The sequence below is a fragment of the Chlorocebus sabaeus genome, chromosome 25 (genome assembly GCF_047675955.1).
Source record: "Chlorocebus sabaeus isolate Y175 chromosome 25, mChlSab1.0.hap1, whole genome shotgun sequence".
NCBI classification, from domain to species: domain Eukaryota; kingdom Metazoa; phylum Chordata; class Mammalia; order Primates; family Cercopithecidae; genus Chlorocebus; species Chlorocebus sabaeus.
The window spans coordinates 79784445-79797291 of NC_132928.1; the positions used below are offsets into that span (position 1 = coordinate 79784445).

The window sequence follows — 12847 nt, forward strand, 5'->3', positions numbered from 1 at the left end:
TGCCAGTGCAGCCACACCAGTGTAAAGCAAGCCAGCTGAGTTAGGAGGCGCCTCCAGCAGAGTGAGGCAAACTGCCTGGCCCATTAGAAGGTGACTCTTCCCAACAGTGATGACATGCTCAGCATTCTCCACCTTGACAATAGCAAAAGGTTTGTCATCTTTTGCTGACAGTCAGTTCATTACTGAGTCATATTCTATTACATCCAGTGGTGCTCTCATACCTTTCTTCCCCTTCCTTTTATTAAGAAACAGTGAGAGTTCTTTCATCTCCGGCCGGGGGGAAATCAGAAGCAGGCAAGCGTGATCGCTGTCCATTAGCAGCAGCGTTTGCTGGCAGCAAGAGGGGCAGGGGCCCTCTGCCTTCCTGAGCTGCTGCAGCTGTGGGCTTAAAGGACATGCCCACATAACTTGATTGATCATGTCAGTCACAATTTTAAGATTTTAGCCAGGAAGTTCAATGTAGGTGCCATCACAGAAAAGATTTAACAGATGTTAATATCCATAATGTTCATGTTCATTGTATGTATTTGACTCTTAACTAGGTTTTCTAATTTTCCTTTTTAAGGTAGTCTAGATATTAATCTCTTGGGTTTCTTTTAACTTTTAAGTGCAGGGATCCAAGTACAAGTTTGTTACACAGGTAAACTTGTGTCATGGAGATCTGTCGTACAGATTATTTCATCACCCTACTAATTTTCTTAATAACCGCCAAGAGCTCACTGTTCTTTTTTTCTGATAATCTCTCTCTCTCTCTCTCTCTTTCCCCTCTCTTCCTCACCCCCAACCCTGACTATTTTAATATATACCCAACCTTTACTCTGATTCCAAATGTTTATTCTGTAAATAATGGTTCTAGGTACAACAAAGATAACTTTTGCAACTTTACCCTTAGTATATTCTTACTTCTTAAAAATGAAGACAGAAAAAGTTTTAAATGCTATTATTATCACATGATGTGACTGTAATACCTGGAAATCCCAAGAGAAGTAACTCAAAAGCATTATAAATAAGAAAAAAATTCAGTAAACTGGCTAGGTACAAAGTTAGTGTAAAATAAAGTAGTAGCTTTCCAATACACAAAGAACAATCAAATAATAAATATAATGTAATAAAAGATGTATATAACAGTGACTAAAATATTCTTAGGAATATACTTAACAATAAACATGCAAGAGCTGTATTAAATAATTTTAATCCTGTATAAAATTTTAAAATCTGCATTTTTTTTTTTTTTTTTAATTTAAAAGGCAAAGTGAGAGGCCGGATATGGTGTCTCATGCCTATAATCCCAGCACTTTGGGAGGCTGAATCGAGTGAATCACCTGAGGTCAGGTGTTCAAGACCAGCCTGGTCGATATGGTGAAACCCCATCTCTACTAAAAACACAAAATTTAGCCAGGCATGGAGGCACAGGCCTGTAGTCCCAGCTACTCAGAGGCGAAGGCAAGAGAATCGCTTGAACCCAGGAGGCAGAGGTTACAGTGAGCCGAGATTGTGTCACTGCACTTCAGACAACAGAGTAAGACTCCGTCTCAAAATAAAATAAAATAAAATAAAATAAAATTGAACAGAGATAAACAAGACTTAAATAGAACTCAATTTGGTTTTGACTCAGGAGTCTTAGTATTATTATATAATGACAAACATCCTCCCTAAACTAATATATACATTTCAAGTGATCAATAAAAATAACAACAAACCTTTAAATATAAGCTGTGTTAAAGTTCATAGGAGAATAATAATAATAATATTTATGTTTTTCAGAACAAAAAAAATTCTAAAAAAGAAGGTATTAGTCCTTTCAGAAAGTTAAACATATTACAAAGCAACAGTAGCCAAAATGTCTAGTGTATCAATAGACATAAAGACCAATCAACAGGCCGGACACAGTGGCTCACACCTGCAATCCCAGCACTTTGGGAGGCCTATGCAGGCAGATCACCTGAGGCCAGGAGTTCAAGACCAGCCTGGCCAACTAAAAATACAAAAAAATTAGCTGGGCATGGTGTCACGTGTCTATAATCCCAGCTACTGGGTAGTGCTAAGGCAGGAGGATCACTTGAGCCCAGGAGGCTGAAGTTGCAAGAAGCACGATCTTCGTGCAACTGCATACTGGCCTGGGCAACAGTGAGACTCCATTGCCCAAAAAAAAAAAAAAAAAAAACTAACAAAGAGTCTAGACTAATATACATGCATACAGGAAGGCAGATTATGAGAAATGGCCCCTTTGAATCAATGGGAAAGATGAACTGTCAAAACCTAAATTGGATATTATTGAGGAACCGTCTGGAGAAAGAAAATAATTCTAGATATCAACTTCATTTCTTACATTAAAATGAATTTTAGCTGCATCAAAGATTTAAAAGTAAAATAAAAATTGGCTACTTAAAACTTTTAAATTCCTGCTAATAAACTCAGGAAAATAATTTTTGTACCACATAAAACAGACAATGGGCTAATTTCTATGTTACATAAGGATCTACAAATACTTTTTGTAAGTTTTACAATCAAAATAGGTAAACAGGAAAATGGGCAAAAGCACGATAATCCATTCACAAAAAAATACAAAGTTTTAAAATAGAAAGATGTCAAACTTTTACCCACAATAGGAGAAATGCAAATTAAAACCACAAGATTCTTTTTTTCTTTTCTCCCATCAGATTGGAAAAGAACAAAATATTTGATTAAAAGCAATCTTGGGGAGAATATGGTGGGAAAAGCATTTCCCTTGGGAATACAGACTGGTACTATCCCAGGGAAGGGCCATTTTGGCAGTATCTATACACATTAAAATGTTCATGCCAGACCAGGTGCGGCGCCTCATGCCTGTAATCCCAGCACTTTGGGAGGCCAAGGCAGGCAGATCACCTGAGGTCGGGAGTTCAAGACCAGCCTGGCCAAGATGGTGAAACCCCATCTCTACAGAAAATACAAAAATTAGCTGGGCATGGTGGCGGGCCCCTGTAATCCCAGTTACTCAGGAGGCTGAGGCAGGAGAATCACTTGGAGGGAGAGGTTGCAGTGAGCCAATATCGTGCCATTGCACTCCAGCCTGGGCAACAAGAGCAAAACTCTGTTTCATGAAAACAAAAACAAAAACAAAAAAACTCTCTTTCCCATCTTGCAAGATGGCAGGTGAAAAAGTTAAGAAGCCAGATACCCAAGAGAAGAAACCCAAAGCCAAGAAGGCTGATGCTGGTGGCAAGGTGAAAAAGGGTCACCTCAAGGCTAAAAAGCCTAAGAAGGGGAAGCCCCACTGCAGTGCAATCCTGTCCTTGTCAGAGGAATTGGCAGGTATTCCCGACCTGCCGTGCATTCCAGAAAGACCATGTATAAGAGGAAGTACTCAGCCGGGAAATCCAAGGTTGAAAAGAAAAGGAAGGAGAAGGTTCTTGCAACTGTTACAAAACCAGTTGGTGGTGACAAGAACGGCGGTACCCGGGTGGTTAAATGTCACAAAATGCCTAGATATTATCCTACTAAAGATGTGCCTGGAAAGCTGTTGAGCCACGGCAACAAACCCTTCAGTCAGCATGCAAGAAAGCTGTGAGCCAGCACTGCCCCCGGGACTGTTCTGACCCTCCTCACTGGAGGCCACTGGGGCAAGGCGGCGGTTTTCCTGAAGCAGCTGGCTAGTGGCTTGTTACTTGTGACTGGACCTCTGGCCCTCAATCGAGTTCCTCTACGAAGAACACACCAGAAATTTCTCATTGCCACCTCAACCAAAATTGATACCAGCAATGTAAAAGTCCCCGAACATCTTACTGATGCTTACTTCAAGAAAAAGCTGCGGAAGCCCAGACCAGGAAGGTGAGATCTTCGACACAGAAAGAGAAATAGAAGATTATAGGGCAGTGCAAGATTAATCAGAAAGCTGCGGACTCACACATTTTACAAAAAATCAAAGCTATTCCTTAGCTCCAGGGCCACCTGCGACCTGTGTTTGCTCTGACTAATGGAATTTATCCTCACAAATTGGCGTTCTAAATGCCTTAAGAACCTAACAAAATAGCTGACTACAAAAAAACAAAAACAAACAAAACAAACAAAAACAAACAAACAAACAAACGCTCATACCTTTGACCCATCAATTTCTCTTCTAGGTTTCCATTCCTAAATCATATTTCCACAAAGAAAATAGAAGTACACAGAAAATCACTGGATTATTGTTTTTATAGCCAAGGACTGAAAATAATCTAAACGTCTTTCAGTAGGAGACTAGGCAAATCAACTATGATACCTTCATCTGGTGGAATACTTTGTAACTTAGAATAAAGCATACCTCCTTCTGACCTAACTGACCTGAGTTGAAGAGCAAATCATGTTATATTAAGTCCTTATTGGTGATGGTTGTGGCATCTTTAGGCAAGATGTGGAACAATTTGTATGGCATATTAGCATTTCTGTAAAAAAAAAAAAAAAAATCAGACATACCGATGGCAAGAAAGTGGCAATGACAGTTAACTGTGGCTGGTGACACTGGTAGATCAGGGAATGGGAATGGGTTTAGGAGAGCAGAGTGCTTTCCAATGAAACCCCTTTGTTGTGTGTGCATTTTCTATCTTGTGCACATACTTCTTATAAATGAACATAAATTTAATTCATTAGAAGTTAAATAACTAAACTTTGTGAAATAACATATGGTATTTTTTAGTCCATCCTTATCAATGTGACCTTCCTCTTGTATGCACTCAGTTTTTATAGGTATTAAATCAAAAGCCAGCAGAAAACATATTCATTTGGAAGTTCTTTATAATGTAACTTGGCGTGTCTAAGATGAGTTTCCATTTGATTTTTAAAAATTGTACCTTGTCTTCAATACAAACGTAAATCTTTTATGCATTTATTTCGATTGATGTAAAAATAACTTCTTTTTATAGCATCGGCTTTCATATTTGATATGACGTAGCTGCCCTACTTAGGAAAGGGCACCCAGAAGCCAAGAGTCCTGCTGGCAGATGCACCTTTGTAATCATAATAATAGTACCTTGCTTTTCAGAGGGTGTTGCGTGCGGGCTATCATTTGAGCTTGATCATTTTTTTCCAGGTCTAAATTATAAGCACCTCTGTCTATAGGGAAAGAACTGTTTTTCACAGTTCTTTATGTTTTCATAGATAAGAGAATTCCATTCTTGGTACTGGTCCGCCCTTCCTCTTTCCCTCCTTCCTTCTTTCCCTGCTTCTCTTCATCCCTCCCTCTGCAGATGTGTCTGCTTTTGAGTGATAAACATGATTTTAAGAATAAGCCTCAGAGAGGAATCACTTTTCAGTGTCTGCTTGTAAGCCAGCTTGGTTCTTATACAGGGTTATTTCCTACAGATCACCTCATTGGAATTAAAACAATGGATTTTTTTCAGTTTGGGAATTGTTTTCCACCCAGTTATCTGTGCAGGAACCCTACAGAATGGGAGGCAGGTTAGCCCGATCTCCTGGTTTTTCAGAGCATAGAGGAAAAGGGAGAAAAAGCCATTATTGTTTGCTGTTTCTTGTCACCTACTTTTTTTTTTTTTTTTTTTTTTGATGGAATCTCACTCTGTCACCCAGGCTGGAGTGCAGTGGTGCAATCTTGGCTCACTGCAGCCTCCGCCTCCCAGGTTCAAGTGATTCTCCTGCCTCAGCCTCCCAAGTAGCTGGGACTACAGGCGCCCACCACCATGCCTGGCTAAGTGTTTGTCTTTTTCGTAGAGACAGGGTTTCACCATGTCGGCCAGGATGGTCTCGATCTCTTGACCTCATGATCCATCTGCCTCAGCCTCCCAAAGTGTTGGGATTACAGGAGTGAGCCACTGCGCCCAGTTTCTTGTCACCTACTTCTTATTTAATGACACTAAATGTGTATTTTGAGTAGAAGCTGGACCTTTTTTATTTCTATTTTAGTTTTCTCTTTCTTCTAAGTTAAATTTTTAAAATATTTTAAACTGTTTTATTTGGATTTTCTGCTTTCATTTTTTTTCCCACTAAAAACAGCTTTGAATCCTCTTTATATAACTTGTTGTCTTTGAAAATAGCCTTTTCTTTTTCTGCAGATTCTTCTTTCTATATCATTTCTAGACATCTAATTTAAATAGAAATTAGTTATTTTCTGTAAGGCTTTATTTCAGCCACTTTCTTCCCATTCAGAGAGCAAAAAAATAGGAGATTTAGGAAGGCATGCCAGTTTCTTTCAAGCAAGTGTTGGCCTCTAGTGGATCAAAAGTGAAACACACACTTTCTGTCTACTTGGGCATTCTGTGAAGAACTCTGTATTTTGGGGAAACAACAAAATAGGTTGCTAGTACTGAAGGAAAAAAAAAGGAAAATACACTTCCTTTTGCCAAATAGCATAAATTCATAGATACAATGACAAAATAGCATTAACAGAATTTGCTACCTGATAAATTTAAAACTTAGAAGTGTAAAAATACATCCTAAATAAAATTCTAAGTCAAATAACAAACTGGAAAATACTTCTAATAAATATGACCTTACAGAGAGCAAAATACTTTTAATATATTAAGAGTTTTTACAGATCAACAAACTATAAGAATGGATAAGCTTTCGCATGGTTTCCACTTATAAGATCAACTTAACAAAAGTCATAGCATTTCTCTGTAGCAGCAATAATCAACTAGAAAACTTTAAAAGGAGATACAATCTACAGAAATAAAACAATAAAATATATGGGGACTAACCGAACCAGAATATACAATATCTCTGGGGTGGGGGGAGCTTCTAAATGCCAATAAAGGACACAGATGAGTATATAAATATATGGTTTAAAACAGGCTGATTTAATTTTCCAAGATGTCAAAGTTTTTCGAGTTAGACTTAATTCGCCTAAATAGAATTCAATCTCATTCAAACTTCCAGTTTTCTTTTAGATAAACTAAAATAAATGTATTCTAAAATTTACCTGGAAGAATAAATGTCCACAAATAGGTCAACCCTTTAAAAAGAAGAGTATAAAAACAGGACGTGTCCTGTCAGATACTAAGACTTAGAACAATGTCAATAATAAAAAGTATGAATTGTGAAGAACAAATAACTAGACCAGTGAAAGAGAAGAGAGAGTTCAGAAACAGATCCATACACTCATGGGAACTTATATGTAATAAAAATAGCACCACTAATCAATGGAGAAAAGACATAGATTTTAAAACAGACAATATTGGTGAAACTCATTCATGTATGGAAAAAATAAAACTAGATTTCTACCTAACACCAAATAACAAAGGTGAACTTCAACAGACTGAAAACCTAAATGTAAAAGGGAAGAAACTATAAAAATTAATGGAAGGTAACATAACAGAATATACTGGTGATCTAGGGTTGGAAAAGACTTCTTAAACAAAATTTGCAAAGCACAAATCATAAGGGAAACGATAAATGTATTTACTTCAAACTTGGAGATTTCTATACAATAGAGGAATAATGGGCAAATTTAGCAGACACATGACAGAACAGGAGAAGACATCTCAAGGTCTACAATTGATCTGCATCTAATATCTAGAATAGTTTTCTCCAATGGAGCTTTCTACAATAAAGAAAATGTTCTAAATCTACACAGTCCAATATAGCAGCCACTAACTACACGTGGCTATTGAGCACTAAATGAAAATAAGAAGTAGAATTAAATGTAATACACAGTACCATTTGATTTATATAAATTGAAAATGCATGTTTACAACAACATACATTTAATAAGAACTCATATAACTGAAAGAGTATTCATTGAACACACTAGGAAGCTTGCATATGTGTGTCTGTGGGGCAGAGGGAGAGGAAAATGGGAATCAGGAATCAGGATAAAAGGGAATGATGCTAACAATTTCCATGAAAAGAGGAGTATCATTTAACTCAATCCTCTGTAGCTGAGGTCTAACAAAAATGAAAAGAAGGAAAAGCCTTAAGAATCTAATAGAAAAAAAAATGAACAGAATAGAAAGAATTAACATACAAAATATACGTAAATAAGAAAAAAACACATGAGAGTCAAAGTTCAATTTCTTATTATCCAAAGAAATAAAATGGAAAAGAAGAGTGAATAACATTTTCATCCATCATATAGAGAAATAAAATTAGTAAAAATATCATTCATTTTGGGGAGAATTTTCAAAGAAGCAGGCATAGGAGCTGGTATTTAAATTGACAATCCCTTCCTGGAGGGCGATCTGTCAGTATATATCAAGAACATTAAAGATAAAAACAAAGCTTTTAACTCTGCAATTCCTCTTCAAGGAATTAATCCTAAGTAGATTATTAGATAAGAAAATAAAGATATAAATATGCCCACCATTAACAATAAAAGATAAATACAAGCCAAACACCCAATGATAGGTGCAGAGTTAAATCATTATGATTCATTCATAACGAAGGAATATATAATAGGACATGTTCAAAGAAAATGTACTGCACAGGAAAACACTCATGAAGTACTGACATATGAGAAAATACGCAACATTTTATTTATATCTATTATAAAGCCAAGTTTATTTTTTAAATATGCATACACACACAGGCATTAAAAGCAACAGTACCAGGAAATACAAAGATGTTAATAGTAGTTATTTCTGGATATAACAGTAGTATTACCGGAGATTCTTGTTTTCTTCTCCATATATTTCTGTATTTTCCTGTGGTCACTACCAAAAAATATGTGTTTCTATTATAATTAGAAGAAACACATTGATTCAGGAGGCATGGAGGCATCTTAACTTGCAATAAGTGGGTAATTCAAGAAAGAAGGACGTGACATTTAGTCTATGCACAGATACTACCTAAGGGTGACAAAGTAAGTCCTAGCATCAGTAGGAGCCAGCCCTTTACAAAATACACAGGACAAAAGAAAGGTGGGCAGGACCCGTGGTCCATGAGGACTCCCACTGCAACAGCCAGATCTTTCAATGGGGCTGCAACGTGCCAGCAAAACCTAAGCCACAGATGGTCTGTGTTCTGCTCACGTTCACTCTCAAAAGGTCACCTAAACTGAGGATTTTTTGATGAATAGAGCCAGTGCCCTTTTCAAGAATAAAAGTGCTTTATATATAACTACAATTTCTACCCCAAACAAGATTTCTAGGTAGTTCTGATCATTTCTAGGAAGCTGTATAGTGGCATTTCACCAGTATGAGTTACAGACACCTGAAGGTTACCTGAAGGTTTGAAAAAGTCATTATAATAGTTGCAGAGTTATTGAAGATTGGCTTATAAAGATAAAATGGCAATGAGATTAAGGGACTTATATTTGAGCTATGCAAGCCCAGAAATGCTTTTGTCAAAAAGAATGTACAGAATTTCACACTGCCTTACAGGAATTTTGATATGAAAGATCTAAGTTCATGCCTAAGGGAGACAGATACACAGTGGCATGTAGTGGGTTCACTGTGACTAAGACATTTCTTGACCCAAGCCCCTGTAGCTGATGACCTGGTCTCCAGTGAGCAGAAATATCTCAGCCTAGAGAGACCAGCTAGAGGTGGCGTGTGTAGAAAAGGAATACAATTCCTGAACAACTCTCAATGAGCTCAAATTTTCATTTTGGAAGAGTAATTGGGTTTATCAGCAGTAGTGGACAAAGGTCCAACCAACAAGGACACTTGACATCATAAAGGTACTCATAAAACAGTAGTGGAGGCCAGGTGTGGTGGCTCAGGTCTGTAATCCCAGCACTTTGGGAGGCCGAGATAGGAAGATCACTTGAGGCCAGGAGTTCGGTACTAACCTGGTCAACATAGCCCCATTCTTTTTAATTTTTGACACTCTCTCTCTCTCCCTCTCTCTCTCTCTCTCTGTCTATATATATATATATGTGTGTGTGTGTGTGTGTGTGTGTGTGTGTGTGTATATACTGAGCATATCTTAGATGGAAAAGGGAGATTGCAGAAACTAGGGGAGGGAACACAGCAAGGAAGACCAGAGGGCATCAGTGTGAGAATAAGTCAGCTACCCGTCCTTGTCTTGTGATAAAACTTGATCATAAAAAATTAGTAGAATAAATGAGATTTGCTTCTAGTTTCATTTTAAAAAAGAAAAAAAAATCAACAGAATAGAAATTAAAAATACATATCACTTTCTTATAGCCTGAGACACAAAGATTTATGAAAATCTACATATTTTATAAAATTATATATTTTTTAGTTTATGAAAACAAATAAAGCAGAGTAAAAGTGAGCTCTATCACAACCTGGTAAGATTTTTTTAAAGTTACATGAAACCAATGTTTAGAAAACAAATGTTTATTAATATAGGGAGATGATTCATAATGAAACAGCTCAAACAAGCAGAAGAATGTTGTTCAAAGTTCAGAGGAAAAGACAGCGGGAACTTGAGAGCTATGAGTCCCTCTGTTTGCAAATCTGGAGCAAAATGGCACCCTTAGATATCACGACTGCCCACAAAGCTGGAGGCCCAGGACCTGTAAAGCAAGATCACGTCCAGTGACATTTAGCTTCATTGAGTAAGACCTACTTAATCCTTGTAATCACTCACTCTGTCGCTGTCTAATAAACACTATCCATGTACCGGGCCCTTTGCAAGGTTTAACAAGATCACTGTTTCCCAGTGCTCTGCTGTTGGAATTTGCCACAAGTGTAAGAAAGGTGTTTTTAGGGTGTGAAAAAAACCTTTCCCAATGCCCGCTTCCATACTGGGTCTCCCCTCCTGCCGAAGCAGACTTAATCGTTTTCACAGTACTATGTTCCCATTTCTGTTGTGGTGCCCTTTTATTTCATAGTAAGCTGTTTGGTGCTTTGGGTCTATCTCCCCTCTAAGCTGAGCTCCTCAGGCACAAAGACAATATTCACCCTGTAGACCTCAGGGGGCGTCTTGCACATCGCAAGCACTCTGTAACCATTTGGCAATATTCAGCTCTGCCTATAGGTCTGTGGCTCTTCGAGCCTCAGTTTCCTGATGAATGAAGTGGATCTGACAATACCTCCTGCTTCACAGAGTAGTAATGAGAATCAAGCAAGAGTCCTGTGACAGCCCTTGGCACAGGCAGGTACTTGTGGTGACACAGGTCTTCTGGGCATTCAGCCCTTCCTCTCCTGGTAAAAGCACTTCGTTTTCTTTTGGGAAATCCCCTTTTGACTATTCTTAGGCCATGTGGTTTCAGTGTGCTGAAGTCTACCTACCCCTCCCCTAGCCCTGCTTTCCAGGATTGAGTATGTGCAAAGCCAGGTCACTTACAGCCAGTGAACATTTGCTCAGGGCCTTCTGCTGAAACAACTGAGAAAAGGTTCTCTGGAGTCACTGAGTAACTTAGATATTAAGCTTTGAGCTGCAAATTTGCCCCCATAAATAGCCTGCCTGTGAACACTCTAAGGTTTCCTAAGATGCCATTAATTACAAGATAAACCATTATTTTCTACACTACTAACAATAAAGAAATGTAAGAAGAAATTGTACATTGCATTTTGATTTCAGACATGTGAAAAAGAAAAGGAAAACATGCATTTTTAAATTGATGAGATATGGCAAAACCAGCACAGAAGAAAAAGAGATGAAGAGTCGCCAGTCCTAATAATATCGTTTGATCCCTCAAGTCCATCTGAGCCTAAATTCTGGAGTTATTCCTGAACTTTTCGGGAACAAGAGAGTGTATTTGTTTGTTAGGGCTGATAACAACCACAAACTGACTGGCTTAAACAATCAGAATGTATTGCTTCATAGTTCTGGAGGCTAGAAGTCCCAGATCAAGGTGCAGGGTTTGTTTCTCCTGAGGGCTGTGAGGAAAGGATCTGTTCAAGGCTTCTCTCCCTGGTTTGTAAATGGTTGTCTTCTCCCTATGTTATTTCACAGCTTCCCTCCATGTGTATCTTTGCCCAAATTTTTCCTTCTCATAGAAACATCAGTCAGATTGGATTAGCTCCCCAGCCCCAACCCTCCAATAATGACCTTATTTTAACTTGATTACCTCTGCAAAGACCCTATCTCCAAATAAGGTCACATTCTGAGGTACTGGGTTTGTTACATAACCTATAACAGAGGGAACGCATTCCCTTTATACAAAAACCAAGTTGAGGTGGGTTTCTGTCATTTGCCACCAAGACTTCTGCTCAGTAAAATTTAATTTCCTTCCCTTAGGTAACTAAAAGTTCTTTAAAATCCCAGCAAGTTTTCAGAAATGAATGATAACATGCATGAGCAAAATTTTAATTTAATCAGTTCCGTTCCTTCTGAGTCATTCCTGAGGGAGACCAGAGGTTCAGGACGAGATACCGCAGGACCAGACCCGGGCTCTAATTTTGATTCTTCCATTACAAACGAAGTTGGCCAAATCAATTACAAAAAAGAACAGCAATTTCATTTTAAAGGAAAGTAGTATGAGATTGTGAAGAGGACATTAATCTAAGGACGAAAATATCTCCTTTAGATAAAAGGTTCTGACTCTACCACTTGTTCTGTGATATTAGGTGAGCCACTGAATGATCCAGGCCTCGTCTTCTGACGACCAAATGGGGGAAATGCATGTGAAAGCTCTTGACAAACTATACATTGCTGTCCATGACTACGTTTTGGAGGTTTTTTCTCACTTCACTATTGAGTGTCACAACCCAGACACTAGACTCTATACAATTTAAATAGATTATCTCATTTAATCTTCACGATCTTATGAAGCAGTTCAATTAGGTCTATTGTTCCTCCCAGTTTTCAAATAAGGAAAATGGAAAATAACTTATTTATTTTTGTTTTATTCTGTTGATCAAACTATTGGGTCAATGTGCAATGGCTCACTTAGATTAGTGCGGTCTTGGTTTAAGTTGTTTCAGAGGTTGCATTATGCTCCGAGGTCACCCCAATCAAATGAAGAGATGGGGAACTTTTTCTAAAGTCAGCAAATTAACAGCTAATACATTACACAGCCCAG

At 38.0% G+C, this 12847-nt stretch overlaps 1 pseudogene; it reads left to right on the plus strand.

Annotated features, from left to right (window-relative positions):
* Positions 1–2841: 2841 nt before the first annotated feature.
* On the plus strand, positions 2842–4068 carry LOC103230853 (large ribosomal subunit protein eL6 pseudogene; annotated as a pseudogene).
* Positions 4069–12847: the final 8779 nt, after the last annotated feature.